This window comes from Chrysemys picta, chromosome 24 (assembly GCF_011386835.1).
Source record: "Chrysemys picta bellii isolate R12L10 chromosome 24, ASM1138683v2, whole genome shotgun sequence".
In the NCBI taxonomy this organism is placed as follows: domain Eukaryota; kingdom Metazoa; phylum Chordata; order Testudines; family Emydidae; genus Chrysemys; species Chrysemys picta.
In genome coordinates, this window is record NC_088814.1 from 8,277,805 (window position 1) to 8,296,563 (window position 18,759).

At 40.2% G+C, this 18,759-nt stretch overlaps 1 protein-coding gene across 18 annotated transcripts in view; it reads right to left on the reverse strand.

The window, feature by feature from the left end:
* KANSL1 (KAT8 regulatory NSL complex subunit 1) overlaps nucleotides 1-18,759 on the reverse strand; it is a 174,000-nt gene that overhangs the window by 89,514 nt on the left and 65,727 nt on the right. For 3 of the 18 annotated variants that reach the window (XM_065577381.1, XM_065577380.1, XM_065577383.1), the window contains one exon: nucleotides 14,006-14,166. The exons of the other annotated variants lie outside the window; for them this stretch is intronic. The gene's annotated coding sequence lies outside the window, so the exon portion shown is untranslated. The remainder of the gene's footprint in view (nucleotides 1-14,005; nucleotides 14,167-18,759) is intronic. 18 annotated transcript variants of the gene reach the window in all.

An 18,759-nucleotide genomic window follows, 5' to 3' on the forward strand; every position in this document is an offset into this window, starting at 1 on the left:
CTCCACCCCCGCCTAGAAAATGCTGACTCATATGCACGGCAAAGCCCAAGGTTTAAAGTGACACTTTTTGAATTTACAATGTCAGAAAGAGCATGAAAGCCCCAAATGTTTCTGGCTCTGCCGCTGATGGCTCTGAAGCAGAAAGAAAGGAAAAGAGGAAGTGAGTCTGTTCAGAGTTCAGACACTTTTCTGCAATGATTATATAAAAAGGGGTTGTGCAAACTGATTTAATAAATAGGTCAGTGAAATGTGCAAGCAAATGAAAAACAGATGGCATTAAAAAAGGAGAGGCAAGAGGAAAAGGACAACACTGTCTAGGAAGAAACGTCCAAAGAATTCTGAAGTGTAATCCCTCACTCAGCTTTATCATCATCATCATTAGGGAGACTCCCCATGCTCTGATCAAATGGATCTTCACCTTCCCTTCCTAGCCTCATGTGTCAATTTATTTTGAATTAAAATATGCCCACAGCTCAGCACGTCGAAGAATCTTCAGTTCAGAAGTGTTAAAAGAACTCTATGGGAGGGAGAAACTGCACATTTAATTACAGTCTGCCGGATATAAATATAGGACATACTACCCTCAACCCAAGGTGGAACTCCCACTGATGACTATGGGAAGTTTGCACAAAGATCAAGAGTAGGAGATGGACTGTATGTAAAGCAAACTATTTTTCCCCCCTGTACCATATTGGCCCATATAGCTGGCACTCAGATCCAAAAGATGGCTGTACTTTTATATCACTTATTTCTGCCCTTTGATTCTTTCTTTAGAACACCTTCATTTCCTTCTTTGTAGAAATGGCTAATTCCCATCCCCCACCACTGTTTGCTTTGCTCCCACCCCTTTTCCTATTGCATCCTCTAAAGTAATCAACACCCACAAAATAGTTACATTGACCGTAGTATCATCATTAGGCTTTAGCACCAAACATTTCCAGTAGGGGCTGTGGAGTTCAGACCTCTCTGGTCATTGTTTCACACTGCCTGCATGCAGCCTGAAGAAGGCAACAGTACATCCATTTAGACTTACTCATATTGAGGGGATTCTTTTTGTCACCATGAGAACTAGATTTGTTTTTAATAAAGTGAAAATAGGTTCTGAAGAATCTGAATAGAACATCCAGGCCACGTGAACAGATCAAGTAGGTCAGGGGGCCTGACGGCCCTACTTTAGTCTCTGCACTTTTCCATAATGCTCCCTATGTCTGGAAGAGCCTCCCCATCATTATGCCATACAACTTCCACTCCTCTCCTTCAAATTTACTTATTTTCCTGCTAGCATTTCCACCAAAAGCCACTCTCCCCTGCTCTTACTTGATTTCACAATTCTTTATTTTAGTTCAAGATAACATAATAGCTTGGGAATTATCATATGCCTAATTTAAGGCATGATCACTTGGCTGATAAAGGAAATAGCATTACTGTAATATACACTGGACTTCTATAAGGCATTGATTTGGTACTACACAACATTTTGACTCTGAAACTAGGATAATACAAACTCAACATAGCATACATTAAATAGATTTTAAAATTACCAACTGATTGGTCTCAAAGTAACTAAGTGGGAAAACACTGAGTAGATTTGTTTCTAATGGGGTCCCACAGGGATCAGCACTATGCCCCATGCTATTTTTAATCAGTCACCTGGAAGAAAACAAAATAATTACTGATAACACAAAGATCAGGGAAGTGTTAGATAGTGAAGCATCTTTGTCAGTGACAGAACAATCTGGGTTGTTCGGCAAACTGGATGAATGCAAACAATATGCACTTTAATATAGCCAAATGTGAAGCCAGTCATCTAGGAACAAAGAACATATGCCATATTTATAGGATGTGTGTGGGGGGGGGGACACTACCTCGGGAAACAGCGACTCTGAAGAGAATGACTCGGGGGTCATGGTGGATAATCAGTTCCACATGAGCTCCCACTGTGGAATGGTGACCAAAAAGACTAATGCAATCAGTGGATACATAACCCTCTCTACTCCTATTTGAGATTGCTGTTTATGTTACCTCTATTTGGCACTGCTGGAATACGGGGTCCAGTTATGGTGTTCACAATTCAAAAAGGAGGTTGAAAAGCTGGGGAGGGTTCAGAGAAGAGGCACAAGAATAAATAAAAAAATTTGAAAACATGGCGTATACGAGGTTCTCACAAGACCAAATATTTAACTGATCAAAAGGGAAGGTTAAGGGGGGACTTGATAAGTCACCAAGTACCTACATTGGGAACTGAAATTTGGTAGAGGGACAAACAAAATCCAATGCCTGGAAGCTGAAAACCAGACAAATTCAGAATAGAAATAAAGGTGCTTACCTTCACTGTTTAATTTTTTTTTTTAAACCAGGAATTAATATATTTTTTCAAACAGGAATTAATTCGGGAAAGTTCTATGGCCTGCTTTATGCAGGAGGTCTGACCAGATCATCACACTGGTCCCTTCTGGCTTTATAATCTATTAATCTAAAACCCAGAATAAATAAAGTTTGTCAGCCCTACAGTTATCTCTTCTGTCCAACAATTTCTTATTCCTGTCTTATTGCCAGTTCTCTCCACGTGATGGTGTCTCTCCATGTTGCCCTTGTGCTCTATTTTCTTTACTTTGTAGTGCACCCTGCTCTGTCTGCACCAATTTTCTCCTGTTCTCATATTCCCCTCCCCCTTCCTTTTTTATTTCCACTGCATTCTTTAGTAGGGCCTCTCTATCCATGTTCCCATGAGGTTCCCCTTTATTTCCTTTTGCTCCTAGTAATTGTATCTTCCTCTCCCACCTTCTATATGCCCTTTAATTACTTTTCCAACTCATACGTTAGAGTCCCCAAACTCGTCCCCCTTTCCAGAGCTCCCCTAACCACTATTCCTTTCTCTACCTGCCCCCGCCATTTCTATTCCCATATCAATTTTTTTTAAACACAGGGTGGATTTACATTTTAGCACTTTCTAGTCCAGAAAGCAAACCAACCAACCACATATGCATCTCTGTCTCTGAACTCCATACATACACACAATGTGTGCTCTACTCAAAACAGAAAGTTAGCTCCCTGCAGGCACCCTTTCTCCTCTGTCCACTATTCCTCCCAACCTTCCAGTTTGAAGGTCACAAATGGAGAAAGGTTGAGAACTTGTGCTCTTTGCTCCCCTGAAAAAAATAATGGCCTACCTTTTATTTAAGGGGTACAAGACTAGGTGTCCTGGCCAAATTCTGATCTAGGGAGTTACATTTTGCATCCCTAAAATTCTCCCTATCAAGCAGCTATGGTATCAACTCACAACAAATCCAATCTATATTAGCCACAAGATGTATCCTCCTCACTACCTCTACTTTCAGTGAGCAGAGTCTAAGGGACAATTGGGGTTGTGGGAGGGAAGATTAACATTAGCTGGACTTCCCAAAGCTATAATAATTTTCAGAATTAAAAGATAAACACAGGCTAAAAATATTAAGACAAGTGGAAGTGAGTCAAATTCCTCTTTCAGGCTGTTTGCTAACCCAAGAAGGCAGTTCTAAAATCAAGTCAGATGGAGGTCATCTCAAATGTTAGAAGTTTGTTTTGTTTTAAGAAAACTTGCACTCTGCAGAACTAGACGGGTAATAGGGGTATGATAATAGGGGTAAGCCCCTCCATTACTAAGTTTCCTACTTGCCCCGGTAAGTGCATTTGTTAAGCTCTATTCTCTAGATCAGGGATAGTCAACAGGCAGACTGCGAGCCAAATCGCCAGATGCATTTGAACAGACCCAGAAATTTTTGTTTACTTATCTTTTTATTTTCTTCTTCTCTGGAGTCTGGACCTTAACTATAACTTGACCAAGAAATTTTGACAAAATAATTGACTACCCTGCTCTAGATCTGGTCTTAAGCTACCGTCTAGCTAGGTACTTAAGAAAAAAAAGTTGAACTTAAAAAAAAAAAAAAAAAAGTTGGAGGTGGATGGCTCAGTCTTACAATGAAACAAGATTTTTCATCTCCAACTTTCTGACAGAATCCAGTCCAGATCAGTAGCAACCAGAGTTGTCACTTGACACCTGTTTGGCACCCAGTTTGAAACAAATTTGTTCTCAACTGGAGATGGTATTACAAAGTCTAACAGTACCAGTGCATGATTGTCTGGCACAGCTCGGGGTGTGTGTGTTCCAACTATCTGCCTAGATAAGAAGTTGCCAAATTGGGTACTTCATAATTTTTTTTTTTTTTTAAATAAAGGTGGAGGTACACCAACCAGTAAAGTTTAGCAGCCGCTGGTTCTGGATATTTGTAGCATGCTGATGAGCATGGTCTCAGAGCATCTTTAAACATACCTGAGCTTCTTGGATATATTGTCTTGTCCACATTACAGCCCCCCATGCTAGAACACGGATATCCCTAACCTTGCCAGTCAATGTGTACTGGCAGAGTTCGATTTTAGTCAAGATAAGGTCAGACTTGAGCATATCTGCAGCCTTACTTTGCTAGAGGACAAGCACACAGCACAAAAGAGAACAATGAAAATAGCACTCATGAGACTACTTGGCAGTCTGCACAGAAGAGCCAAAGAACGAATGCCTTTCACCCCTCTAGAAGTGGTCTTTGCCGGTAAGGGTTTCACAGAAATTGTCAGGCAAGAGGGCAGAGTGGGGAAACTTGCAGCCAGAGTTGCTACCAGTGCTGAATCTCTTTGGCTGATAAAGAAAAAATAACACTTCATCAGCACCAAGTCTTTTTTAAAAGTCTCACTGCAAGCCAGATGATCCACACCAATACAGCAGTAAAAAGCTCCCAATCCATGGGTGAAACCCATTAACTCAAATGTCTTATAGATATTGGAAGTGCAAATGCAACAATGGAGAGGTGATCTAGCAGGAAGGCAGCAATGTTCATTCTCATACAGCTAAGGATATGCTCAATTTTTTTCCTCAAGAGTATGAGTAGGAGAGGAACCTCTTCCCCAAGTGAAACATTCACTTTCACATCTTGTGGGTCTTTTGTCCCAGTGTGGAGACCCCACAAAAAACTTCTATGCCCCCTGTACACCTATTAAGAAAATTCAACAGGAGATGGGTGGCAGTAGGGTGAATACAGAATCAAGTAAAGTAGCTTGGTTAGTACAAGTTTCCCAGTTAGGTTCAGACAGGGTTCCCCCCAACGAGGGGTGATGGAATGAGTCAGTGCTTTGTATTTCAGAAATTAAACCTGTTGAAAGATGTAACAGAAGATCTAAGAAAAAGGATGTAAAAACCAAACAAACCCCAATCCCTATATGAAGACGATACTGTACTCCTTTTCCAAATGGCTAAATGTAGGCCCAGAGAGGTTAAATGACCTGCACATAGTCACAGTGGCTCCGCGCTCAACAAATATTAGGAATCCAGATTTTCATCCTCACAGTAAGTAGATCACACTTCTTCCCCAGAGACAGAGTAAAGGTGAAATTGTGTTGATGCTAGGGAAACTCTCTCACTTGTGTTAACATCTGCAGCTGGCTGTGTCAGCTGGCCTAGGCTATATAAGGCTGTTTAATTGCAATGTCGACCTTCAGGCTGGAGCCCAGGCACTGGGACCCTCCCCAACTTGCAGGATCCCAAAGCTCACGCTCCAGCCTGAGCCTGAACATCTACACCACAATTAAAACAGCCCTGTGGTTCAAGCCTGCAGCACTCCTATTTCGATTCCATACAAAGAAGGTTTATACAGAGGTAGCCTCCTGAAATTGACCAAAAAACACCCCCCCACACACACACACACACACACAGGATTGCCTGTCCTGCTCAGTGGAGGAATAAGGGATATGACAACAGCCCACTAAAAGAAGGAAGAAGGAATGGAAGGAAGGAAAAAGGAAGAGAACAGGAGAAAACTGAAAAAGCACATAACTGAGTTACACACATTCACTTCTCAAATACTTAATACTCAAGGACAAATCACCATCCCTTCCACAGAGATATCAGCCACTCCAGATACCCCCAATACTATCCATTTGTTCACATACTGCCATATAGGAGGCAGGTTCTGACAGAGGAGGCAGAAAAGCTGAAAAACAAATGGATATATACTTCTAGTTTTTTCCACTGTTTCAATCCCCAAAATCCCAAAAAGGCTGGATTAAGGTCTAGTGAAAAAATAATCCAGCACAAAATAGGACAACCATCACCACCAAAAAGTCTCAGCCCTCTCCCACACCATCCCCAAAATACACTCAAAGATTAGAAGACAAATATGCCAGAAAAAATAACCATCATGGTACTTGAAGGCAAAGGAAAGAAATCCCATAGCTCTCCCATCTACTTTGCTAGAAAGACCACATTAGTTAGCATGTTAATTTCTAACTGGTAAGAATCTTTTACATTTCCATATTGTTGACTCAGTTGAAGCTTGAGGTGAAGGATACAGAAATTTTACCTGGCTATTGTTTTTTGTTAAATTAGTACATAAATTCAAGATTGAGAAACTGAAGTTTCCCACACTGCCTACAGCAACTACAAAAAACAAACAAACAAAAAAACCAACAACACACCACTAGATATTTTTTAGTGCCTTCTACTGGTCCCTCCTTCTGAGACATGCTGTTGCTAGCCAATACATCCAAACATGCATCTAGAGTCTATGCTCGTATGTACAGTTAGTAGCTTGCTTCCAAACTTAAGTAAACTTTAATTTGATTAAAGTTTAAAGCTTAACGCTACTAAGTTAGTTAATGTTTGCAGAATTGTTTCAAGATGGAAGCTCGACATGTGCTAACCATCATCATCAGGTCTATGGAGCTAAGCTTAGCTCTGTTGTAGATGCATTAAAATTACACACTGTGGCACAAATTAAAAATGACTGGATCCTTTCCAATGCAGGTCATTCTGAATCTGTGTACTGACATGAAGACAGTCATCACTTGGCTAAGTACAAGGTTTGTGCACACTCAATATACAAGTTCAGATAGATGAATCTGAAAAGCAATCCCAAAACCAAAATGACTAAAATGGAAAAAGTGCTAAATGGCAGGATACTGGAGACCAAAAACTGAACCTTCTGGGGGAAGTGGATACTTCAAACTTTTGAAAAAAACATGGAAAACAAAATCAGCTGCAGTATGGCTTTTTCAGCGCAAAAGGCTTCTAGAGCACAACTGAGAAAATGCAGTTAGTTATTCTCTTAAAATATATTATTAAATTCTGAAGAACTGGCCAAATTGTTCTTGACTGATGGATAACCAAATTTTGAACACTTTCACGAAATCAAAACGGGTCTTCAGATTTGCAGAATTTGTTAAATCCAGAACAAATCCAGCCCTAGAAACAATTGTCTATACAACAGAATGGACATATTGTCTGACTCTAAATTCTATGGAACAGTTTGCTTTGTTTTGCTGTGCACTACAATCAGATTACATTCCACTACTAAAGAAGTCTTTGGAGGAAGACAGTATCTAGTAGGAAAAACTAGAGTTCCTGGAGGACAGGAGCTCCAAAGCTCAATTGCTGTGGGCTCTCCAGCTCCTATTAAAGCTTATACACGGGCATATATTATGGAGTACTGGCAGCAAGGCTAAAGATTGATGGTCTGGAGAGTAGAGCATAAAACTAAGCACACACCCTCAACATGGCTAGAATTGCAGAGGTCTACAAATAATGAGATGATCAAATGCACTTTGTCCTGCAGTACCCAGACACAACAGGGTTGGATGGACAAAGTAAGAACCCAAGAAGCATCATACTGCATCGGACCACGTATTCAAGTAGCCCAGTATCCCATCTCAAAAGAGAAGCCAGAAGTAATTCTGCAACAGACAATTATGAGAGCTAGCCCCGCAAGGCAAAAACCTTTTCCCAATTACCCCAGCCCCCACTAGTTAGAGGCTGGTTTATGCCACAAAGGGGTTCTCTTTTCCAAAATTAGAAGCACTGAACATTTTTTACACAAGGAGAGAAAAGATTGGCACTTTTCAGCTTCAGAGACAAAGAAGGGGATGTGATAAAAGCATGCATAACAACAGATAGCAAAGAAAAGGAAGACCGATATCTTGTTCAGCCTCTCTCATAATACAAGAGCAAGGGGACAGCCAATGAAATTTAAACGCAGCCATTTCAAATTGATAAAAGCAAATCCTTTTTTTTAATCCTACTAAATTCTTAGCCTCAAATTTCTTGTGGCAGAGAGTTCCGAAAACTAATGGGAATTGTGTGAAAAAGTATTACCCGCTTATATGGATGAAATGAAATGAAATTAATGGAGATAGCCCATCTCCTAGAACTGGAAGGGACCTTGAAAGGTCATCGAGTCCAGCCCCCCGCCTTCATTAATATCTAAGATGGGCCCCCTCTATTCCTCCTATATCTTATTTGAGATGGGGGACCAGAACTGAACACACCACACCACTGATTGTCTTTTCAATCATTTCATTCCTTAGTCTCCCTAAGCATGTTATCATCACCGCCACCTTTTTCTTGACCATTACTACACAATGGGCAGTATCACTCTTCTCTAAATTTTCTGGTTTATGTAACTTCAGAATCATTTAACTGCAAGTCTTCACTGTTTTGAAGAGGTGATTGTGGGGATATTTTCAACTATAAAAACTACTCCCTATTTTTATAATAAATTCAAGATGAATGAGTAGAAACATTTGGATACAGCAAGATCTGTCAAATCAACCCACAAGATTACATGTAGGAAGGCCAGAAACTTTACATGGGGTAATTTTCCATTCACCATTATATACATCCCCTTGCTTCTGAAGTTTCTAAACAAACCAATCAAAACAGATCAGTATCTTCTGCTGGAAGCAGACTCAAGCATAATAATTTGAAAGACAGAAGCCTGATTAAGTAGCCTGGTGGGTTTGTTTTAATCAAAATTACTTCCTGCTACTCCCCCCTACCCTCTTTAGGTTTTAAGAAAAGCAACCAACCAAAAGTTAAATCACAGTAGGTTACACTACACTAACTTTTCACCTTTAATTCCCTCTCCAAAGTTTCTCTCCACTCCCAGAGCAAATGACATGTATTTTATTTGGTGGTTCTGCACCTATAATGGAGATCTGCGCCATATAGCCATGACACTGTTTAGTATTACTGGTCGGCATGGGACTGGAATTTGAGTGGATGCTGAACACAAACAGGACCAAGCTTAGCTAATATTATCTGGCCTGATGAAGTTATACTAACAATAGTTCCCCACCCAAAGCCAGACAGACATTTAACAATTCTATGTTCCCTGAGACTGAGTAAAGCACACGGACATTTCCTCAACAAGGATCAATCCAGCATTGCTTTCACCATACTCTTGCAACATTCAGGCTTTACTTCCAATGTGACAATTCCATTGACTAAATTTAAATGAATTTTGTTCTTCCTCTGAAAGAGGCCTCAGATCCTCCTTTCCACGGTCATGGTAACAATTTAACTTTTCTTATGGAGAGGGATGTGAATGGTTAGTCAATATCTTCACCATCCAGTGATCTCCATTCCAATGTGCATGAAATCCATTTTCCATTTTTTGTCATGTGACCAGCCTATTGTTCCACCGTCTTAAAATGTCTTTTCATAGGTCTGTTCTCAGCTACCCTTTCCTTCTCCTGACTCATTTCACGGAATAACTGCTGGACCACGGTATGAAATGTAAGCGAGCAATAATTATTTCAAAGGACGTTACAAGGGTCAGAGATAGGCAAATTCTGATTTTAAATAAAATTTCCAGGAAGCACAAGGATAGGAGAAATTAGGGCCTGGGAAAGAGTGAAAGAAGTGAAAACCCTATATCCAACAGTACTTGAAAGTATTTAAAAAAAAAAAAAAAAAGAGTCTCTGTAGAAACACTAGAGACAGGTTTTTCTTCTTGCACTTAGGCTAGGCCTAATAAAACTAAGACAGTCACAAACACTGCATAATGATGGTTTGTTTGTTTTAAAATAACTCTTCAGGTTACAAGCGTTTCACTCAATGGATCACAGATTCTTTGAGAATGAGTATCTGCCTTCAAATAGCATCTGAAGTTCTTCCGAATTAATTCACCCCTGCTGGAAAGCCATGTGAACTAAGGGTGAAGCACATGCATTTAAAAGACCACACCCTCTTATCTCAAGAAGGGGCAGAGAATGACATTAGACCTCTGTCAGTCAAAAAGACAAGAAACAGCTTGTGTGTAATGCCCATTGGTTTCATTTATTTAAGCCTTTCAGCAGGGTTAGATTTAGTACTGGAAAACAGCGATACGTGCATGTCCTTATGGAAATTTCCAATCTCAAATTCTAACACCCACAAACCCCAGGCTCACATTTGGCCCAGGAGGAGAGATATTCACGTTAAAAGTGCAGCATCTGTCCTACTGACAAAAATAGACAGATAAACTGATCCTTCAACTTAATGAGAAAAGCAGAATATTTAAAGCGTTTTACTCCTATGACAAAAATAAGCAATAAATTGTATGGGCCCACCACACAGAGCATAAACCATAGAAGCAGAAGTTGCTGAGATACTGTTACTATTAACACCAACTTCACTGCGGGGGAAGAGGAGTCCTTGCTGGGGGCGTGACAAAGCTTGAAAGCTTTATGCATTGTGATGTGTGGCTCAATGAGAGTGGGGAGGGCGGGGGGAAGAAGAGAACAAACAGGAAGTAGATATAACCTCAAGACTAGTCACAAGTGCTTCCTAATTCATGAGCGTCTCTTCCTAAACTTAAAAAAAAAAAAAAAGGAGGAGGAGTCTAACACGGCTACCACTGCTTCCTAAACTACAAGTTCAAACCATGTGCATCAGTTCCTCTATTCAAGCAACTTTATGTCTGGCACTGTATGTATTAACATCCTCTTCTGCAAAGAATAAAACAAGTAGTCCAGAGGCTTGAGAGGAATTTCAAGTAAGTGTCGGGAAATAGGTAAGAAATGCTTCGAAAGCCGTCGTCCTGACCCAGCACAAACTGCCGCACTGGTGGCAGTCAAACTCTACAGAACACCAGATATTCTGAAAGACATGTCCGCTTTTAATAAGTTCCACTCTCTGATGGAGGACCACGTCAGAGTACTGAACACAGTACCAGGAGTGGCACAAGCTAGTTGCTATTTAAAAACCTGACACTGCTGTTCTTATGTAATCTGATTCCAAAAGGGCCTCAAGACCCAAGGAAGGGAAAGAAGTGAACTCTTGATCAGACAAAATATTTTTACAAAAGAAGGATTTTATTTAAAATAAAATGTTCTCAAGGAAATGCCTCCTGTTCAAAAGATCCTCTGTAGGCACATTCAAGTGTGCTATTCTGCAGCAAACAGGCAGCTCCATCAGTATCAGAAAGGAAGGGACCTATACATGGAAACAACAGCTTAAAAACTGAGTGACAAGCACTGGATGAACAGGCAAAAATATTGTGACTATACCCTAACAAAATAAGGAATTTAGACAGAGTGAAGATGAAGGAAAGAGCTAGTATTGTTTTATTTTCTTGCTTATTTTTTTTTAAACACAACAAAATTATGGTTTCTGATAATTTTGTAATCATGAAGGTTTGCAGTGAAAGAGGTAGGGCCTTCAAATCCTTGTAGGGCAGGGTGTACCATTGCTTGTCAGACAAACATCCTGCTTCAGAGCACCTCGACAAGTAGTTAGATGCTGAGAGTCATGAGTGACCTGCATACTTTGGGGCAGAAGGGAGCGCAGAAAGAAAGACTAGGTCATACCACCTCCCTAAATCGGAGTTGATTTTTTAGTCTAAAGCTGCTTCACCTTCTTTAGGAGGGGGAGAAGTAAAGTGGGATGAAGTGTGAAAAGCAAGAACTTGGCTGGGTGAGGCGAAGGATATAATCAATCCAAGTCTTCTTTAGAGGCGTTTGCAAAATTCCTGGTTGCTGAAAGGTGACAAGGAACAGTCAGCGCTGGCAGCCCCCAATTACAGAAAGAGCATGCTATAAAATGGATACCCAAGTACTATGAAGGATAGCAATATACCCAAGCTTTGTCTTTCAACTTTATCACAGATTTTAATTTCCAAGACCCCCTGAATGAAGGGCTCCCCACAAAGAAAGACACTACTGCACTTTCCGCCAGGATCTCCCATACACAAAGCCCTGGCCAAAATATTACACGAGAGCTTTCCATTACCAATTTCAACCCAATTCATTCATTTGGCTGACAAGCACCACTGAAGAGGTCTCATGAGCCAACAGCAATATCCAACGTAAATAGGCGTTTTGGTTTTTCCTCTTCCCACTCCTGCCATGGCTTGTGGCTGCAACAAAGTCCATCAGCCTCAGCTGACTGCCTCTCCAAAAAGAGAATATTTATGCAATTGTGGTATTGATCCTTTTTAATGCAGAGACTTGCTTATCAAAATCAAAGATCCTAGCTTCAGCCTTCCAGCCATTATATAAATAAAGAAGCCCATTAAAACTTTTTTACACAAATCAGGGAACAGGTATGTGGCAAAGAAGGCACTCACGGCTGAGAATAGTTAAGACTGTAGTCAGCTTTTGGTTTTGTTTTATGAAGGCTAACCATTTCTATTTTAAAATCTTTCTGCAATAGATCTGTTTCTCTGAAAAGTCAGTTTCTGGTGGACAACACTTACCAATACAACAGAGGCTCAAAGGATGGAAGTAGGCTTAGAACAAAGGATGTCTCACTTGCTGGAGAACACCAATATTCTGGAAACAAAGCGAAGCATTGCAACAATTACGGAGCTGAGCTACAAGTTCAAAAAAATACACAGCTTTGGACCAATGGAGGAGGCTAAGCTCTCTCAATACAACACTCTGGTACTGGAAAAAGGGAAACCAGCCAAGATTAATGAAGCAGCATTGTTCTTGACCAGCAGACACGATGCTGGCATACACTTCAGGAGGCAGCTTACTTGTTAGTTTAGGAGCCAAATGAGTTAGTTTCTCAGTTTTGAGAGAAAATCGACATACACCTTTATCTTTAGTATGGAACACCCTGCAGAACCTCCTCCCAGCTATATCGAGACTATAGATACCTGTGTACAATGTTCCATTTTGCTCTAAACAGTTGCCGATTCCAAACAAGATGGAGCATTCTATACAGTGACTTTTATATATGAAAGTGGACATCAAGGTGTTGCCATTGCTTTTATCCACCAATCCAGGACTAATGGGTTGCATTCTAACCTGTCTTTCAAAAAGAGGTCATAGAATTTTGACATCACATGCTCACTTTGCCTTCCAAAGCTTCTACAAACTGCAACATGTTATGGACTCAGAACCACAATTCTAATTGCATACTTGGAGAGATTCTTCAAAGTTCTCTCTCACTGGCAACTAGTTAAACTATTTTTATCACCTAGAGAGACTGATTAAGCATCTATGCAAAGACATACTGCTGAGCAACTAAGTAATATGAGCAATAAGTATGGTGGTTTTTTGGTTTTGTTTTTTTTAACTAGTTACTTGCATGCATACACCAGCTATAATGCCAGGCTAGCTATCAACCTTCCCAAGATTATAAGGACTCTGAATGCCCCTTATTTATAAACAAGTGATTACAGAAAGATTGCAAGAACAAAGGATTACATATTTTCAACAGAGAAAATAAAAGCTATCAGAAAAGAGGCTACCATTTTAGGTCACTTTTAGACAAAGTCCTCTATTAGCTAGAACAGGGGGCAGAAGTCTCACCATCTCTCTGTTTACATATATCTGTTTAATAAATACTTATCTACCTTGCAGAGTAACCTGTTGGGAGGTTGTGTTCATTGTTTGAATAGTGCTTTCAAAACTTGTATGAAAGGAGCAATAAAGAATATTCTGCATTTATATTAGTCTTGTATAATTGCTTACAGATTCAACAAGACAAATTCCGCATCTGGGGAGCCAGACTGAAATCAGAACAAAATAATGGGTATTTGAACCACATTTCTGGGTTTCACGTGGAATGAAATTCCACAAAATGGAAAAAGTAAGATGCTGTAGCAATTCAAGAACAAGTGTTCCCTGCCCCTTAAACAGAAGCATCATCTCATCTGAGACCATTGCACTGTTTTAGAGGTTTCAAACAACCCAAGCACTCTTAAAAATAACTCACTTTTAAAAATTCCTCTTTCCAGCTGGCAAGGTGAATTACAGCAAGAATCTTTCCTTGTCAAAGACAATGCAGAGTTGTGTCCGGCAGATATGGCAGGTTTGACATTGTTGAGCAACTCCTCTCCCTTCTGCTTTTACTAATGGAGTAGTAATGAGGATTCCCTAAATGATAAAACATGGGGGTTTGAGGCGGAGAAAAGCGTGAGGGGAAGAGAAAAAGACTAGATAGATGGTTTAGAGGATTGTTAAATAGGCTACAAAGCTTTTTTCACTCTAGAATAATAGTTCAAATCCAGTCCAGAATGGCAATCAAATGACCTGGCCAGAAGCGGCTGCTTCATGGCCACAACTGACTTCAGGCTTTCTGGGCAGGCCTGCAAGAGTTTTGTCTTTGCTCTCCCTACAAAGCATAAACAGTTCTGATCAGCGAGATGACTGTTTGGAATGCACCCCAGACAAACTCATTTAATCTACAGTGTGCGCATGATGGTGGGGTAACGTTTAATTTCATTTCCTCAATCCACCCTGACTATAGAAACGAAAAACAGAAGCTTGTCTCTTACTACCCTAGCAATCACTGTTTTGCAGGTCAGAGAGGCCAAAGGCTGGCTATGCAAGTAACCTCTGAAAGTAAATCGATTATCTCAGGTCAGTTCCTAATGGACAGGTATCAACATCACAAAGTGCCTCAACAATTGTTATCCTTGCAAACAAACAGTCTCAGCAAATATAGCACAGACTAAACAGTCCTCCTAGACTCTGATCAGAGAAAAGATGTATCAGGCATATTATAAGGAAATTTAGGAAAAAAGAGCTGAACAACCTTGAGACGTGAACGGTGGAAACAGAGACCCCAGAGGAAATGAGAAATTTAAACAGCGGATTAAAAAAAATGAATAAGTTATATTTCTTTTTTTACCGGTCAAAATAAACTCAAATAAAATTTCCCCCTTGTATTTTTTGTGCTACCAATCAAAATATTCTGTTTACCTGCTAGCCCTTCCAACAGGGTAGTATCCTAATGTATGTGTTACTGCTTGGATTCATCTTTGACAAATATTTATTCCTATCTATCAGATTCATTTAGGGAACTTTAGACTAAGCTTTTGAACCTCGAACTTTACTCAGTCAAGTAATTCTCTAGTTTTATAAAGAGCACATCACAAGAAGAAACTTCTGGTAACAAAATGGAACTAGTTTTCATGCCATTTAAAAAAAAACCTTCTATTCTCAGTACTAGACCGTGAAGACACGAGTCTCCCAAAAGAATGCAACCTTATCAGTCCGTTATGTTTTGTATCATAAGCGGTTTTTTATTAAAGTGAGGTGTCATTTTGCATAGATTAGTCTTTTAAAGCCAAAGCTATTTCTTTAACATGGATCCTTTGCATCTAACAGATTGATGTTTAGTGAAGGGGTTAGAATTCTAAAAGACTCCTCCAACAGTGACAGGAGGGAGAAAGAGGGGAGAGCTAGTAACAGGGAAAATGTTAAGATGAATGGAGATCGCTTTGCCTCTGCTGCTATTCACCATTTAACAGGCCCTCATGGAGGCAGGAAACAAACTGGAGGGAAGTCCAAGAGGATGAAAATGACCTGGTGGCTACCAGACAGTACAAAATAATGAGCAAGATAAGCACAACATGCACTGTTGGCAAAAGGGGATCCCATTTTATTTTAAAGTGTCAGGATTGGGAGGATGAGGGAAGACACTTTTCCGAAAATGTGTTTTGGAGCTATTTAGGACACTGCCTACCCTATATAAGTCAGATCTCCTCCCCCACCAAAAAACATGACATTGGCTTAAAAAGAAAAAAAGACCTTCAAAAACACTACATTTTGTGTTCATTTGGCTTCTGGTTTCTGAGCTTTGAGGGTACAGTAGGGTCACATTTTTATGCTCCTCTGCAAAAATGAGGGCTAGAAATATACTTTTATTTAAATGAAAGTTGAGATTCTCACATTCACATGACTGCAGAAGCTTGGTATTTTCCTTAAAGCTCCATCACCACAAGATTCACAATAAAATCCTGACAGTTGTCAATGATTTATTTGCAAGACTTAATGAACACAGGAGATGGATGGAAAGTAAATTCTACAATGCTGACTTTATACATCAGGCTTCGTTTTAGGTCATGAAAGAAAAAAAAACAAAATCCAAAAATATTCTGTATCCATACTTCCAAGGACTGCTGAAAATGCAAAGAATGTGAGACTCAAGGCAGCTGCAATCCAAGGTCTGATAGCCTTGTTATGCAATGAATAATGTGATTGATTGCCATACACATTACTGAGCTTGGGCCTAAAAGGCATTGTGACAGACACCCAAATAACTGGTTCAGACTGATGCTGATACTGTCGAAGTGTTACCTGCAACATACAGAGATATCGAGAGCATAGAATATTTAAATACACATTTATAAGGTTGAAAGATATCTAAGCATTGCACAATGAAATGGATACAAAGATCAACCAGTCCAAATAGACAGCCACATGGCCCTTCAGATCCTTTGGTTCTAATGTATGAATTCAGGCAAAACACTGTTCGCTGTCGGTAATCTCCCAAAGACATAAAAATAGGAAAGAACAAGGCTTCCCAATCTTACCCCCAAAAAATCAAAAATAAAGCTACTAAAAATGAAGCTAGATTTACAGAATGATATATAAGAAACAGCGAAAGTCTCTTCTGGGGCTCCTCCAGGAAAAGCTGAGGGCCCTGGACTGAGGAAGTTCTTTCCCTAAATCTTGCCTGCTCTTAGGTGAATCTTGGGACAGGGTAGCACCCCGATCCCAGCCCACTCATTTACAAATGGAGAGCATGAGCACAGGACAATAGGCAGTCACTGAAACAGTACAGGCCTACACATTAAGGATGATTAAAGCATTCAGGCCCAGAACTAAAACATGAGCTAACACAAAATGAGCTGTAACTGATCAGACCAGTAGATCTTCAAGATTGAGATGACAGTCCAATACCAGATTAAAATGAAGGTGCAAGAAACCCTATGGAATAACTTGCCGATAGGGGGATGTTGACACCAAACATCCTCCATTGACAGCCTTGCAGAAAAAGCAGTGTAAGATAGCTTGCTTTTTTAACAACAGCTGCACACCAAGCAGATGTTCACAGTGAGGGCTTTGGAGCTGTGCTCCGGCTCTGCTCCAGCTCCAGGCAAAAACCTGCAGCTCCACTGCTCCGGAGCTGCTCCGCGCTCCGGGCTCCACTCCAAAGCCCTGAAGTGTCCATTGTGTTGCCATTAACCATTATATCTGGTTAATCATAGAAGTGTAGGACTAGAAAGGACCTCGAGAAGTCATCTAGTCCAGTCGCTTGCACTCAAGGCAAAATTAAAGTATTATCTAGAGGACCATCCCTGATAGATCTTTGTCTAACCTACTCTTAATCTCCAATGATGGAGATTCCACAACCTCCCTAGGCAATTAGAGTGCTTAACTACCCTGACAAAGTTTTTCCTTAATGTTGAACCTAAACCTCCCCTGCTGCAATTTAAGCCCATTGCTTCTTGTGCTATCCTTGGAGGTTAATGAGAACAATTCTTCTCCCTCCTCCTTGTAACAGCATTTTATGTACAGTACTTGAAAACTGTTAGGTTCCCCCCCGCCCCAGTCTTCTTTCCTTCTCGTGTCTTGCTTACAGCACTCCTCCTAATACACCCCAGAATGTTTGCACTTTGAGGGAGTGGGGCGGAGGGAGCAACTGTTTTACACTGTTGGCTATATTTACTCATGATCCCAGTACAACCCCCAGATCCCTTTCAGCAGTACTCCTTTCTAGGTAATCATTTCTCATTTTGTATGTGGGCAATTGATTGTTTCTTCCTAAGTGAAAAGAACAGAAGAACTTGTGGTACCTTAGAGACTAACAAATTTATTTGAGCATAAGCTTTCGTGGGCTACAGCCCACTTCATCGGATGCATAGAATGGAACATATAGTGAGGAGATATATATACACACATACAGAGAACATGAAAAGGTGGGAGTTGCCCAACCAACTCTAAGAGGCTAATTAATTAAGATGAACTGTTGTCAGCAGGAGAAAAAAAAACGTGTGTAGTGATAATCAAGATAGCCCATTTAAGACAGTTTGACAAGAAGCTGTGAGGATACTTAACATGGGGAAATAGATTCAATGTGTGTAATGGCTCAGCCATTCCCAGTCTCTATTTAAACCTAAATTGATTGTATCTAATTTGCATATCAATTCAAACCACAGTGCTGCCGGCAGATATCTGGACAAAATGCGTCCCGACCAAAGAGGGGACAGACACCGAAATATTGGGACGTCTGGTCACCTTAGTAAAAAGGCCAACAAACAGAAAATACTATCAAGAGGCAACAGGGGAACAGAAAGAGGGGAAACGTTACATTATCTTTCAGTTATATTGTTACTTGTGACAAGAGTAGGTAAAAATGCAAACAGGTGTGATTCTAAAGTGTCCCTTTAAATAACACTGATCATACTAAATATCCTTTGATTTATTAGCCTCCTATCATTTTGATAAACTAGATCAATCACTTACACCTTCATTTTGTCTCATCTTATGGACTATATCCTTTCCTTAAGAGCCTGCTGTGGGGAACTTCTTTTGAATGTTCAAAAAGCCTTTGATTTATAATGAGCCAGTTCTCCTTTAGCTTAACTTCGACTCCCTCCTCCAAGAATTCTAACCTTGTTTCCAATCTACTTTCCTTTACCAGAACATCACACCATGTTCATCTAGGTTTTATGAAAC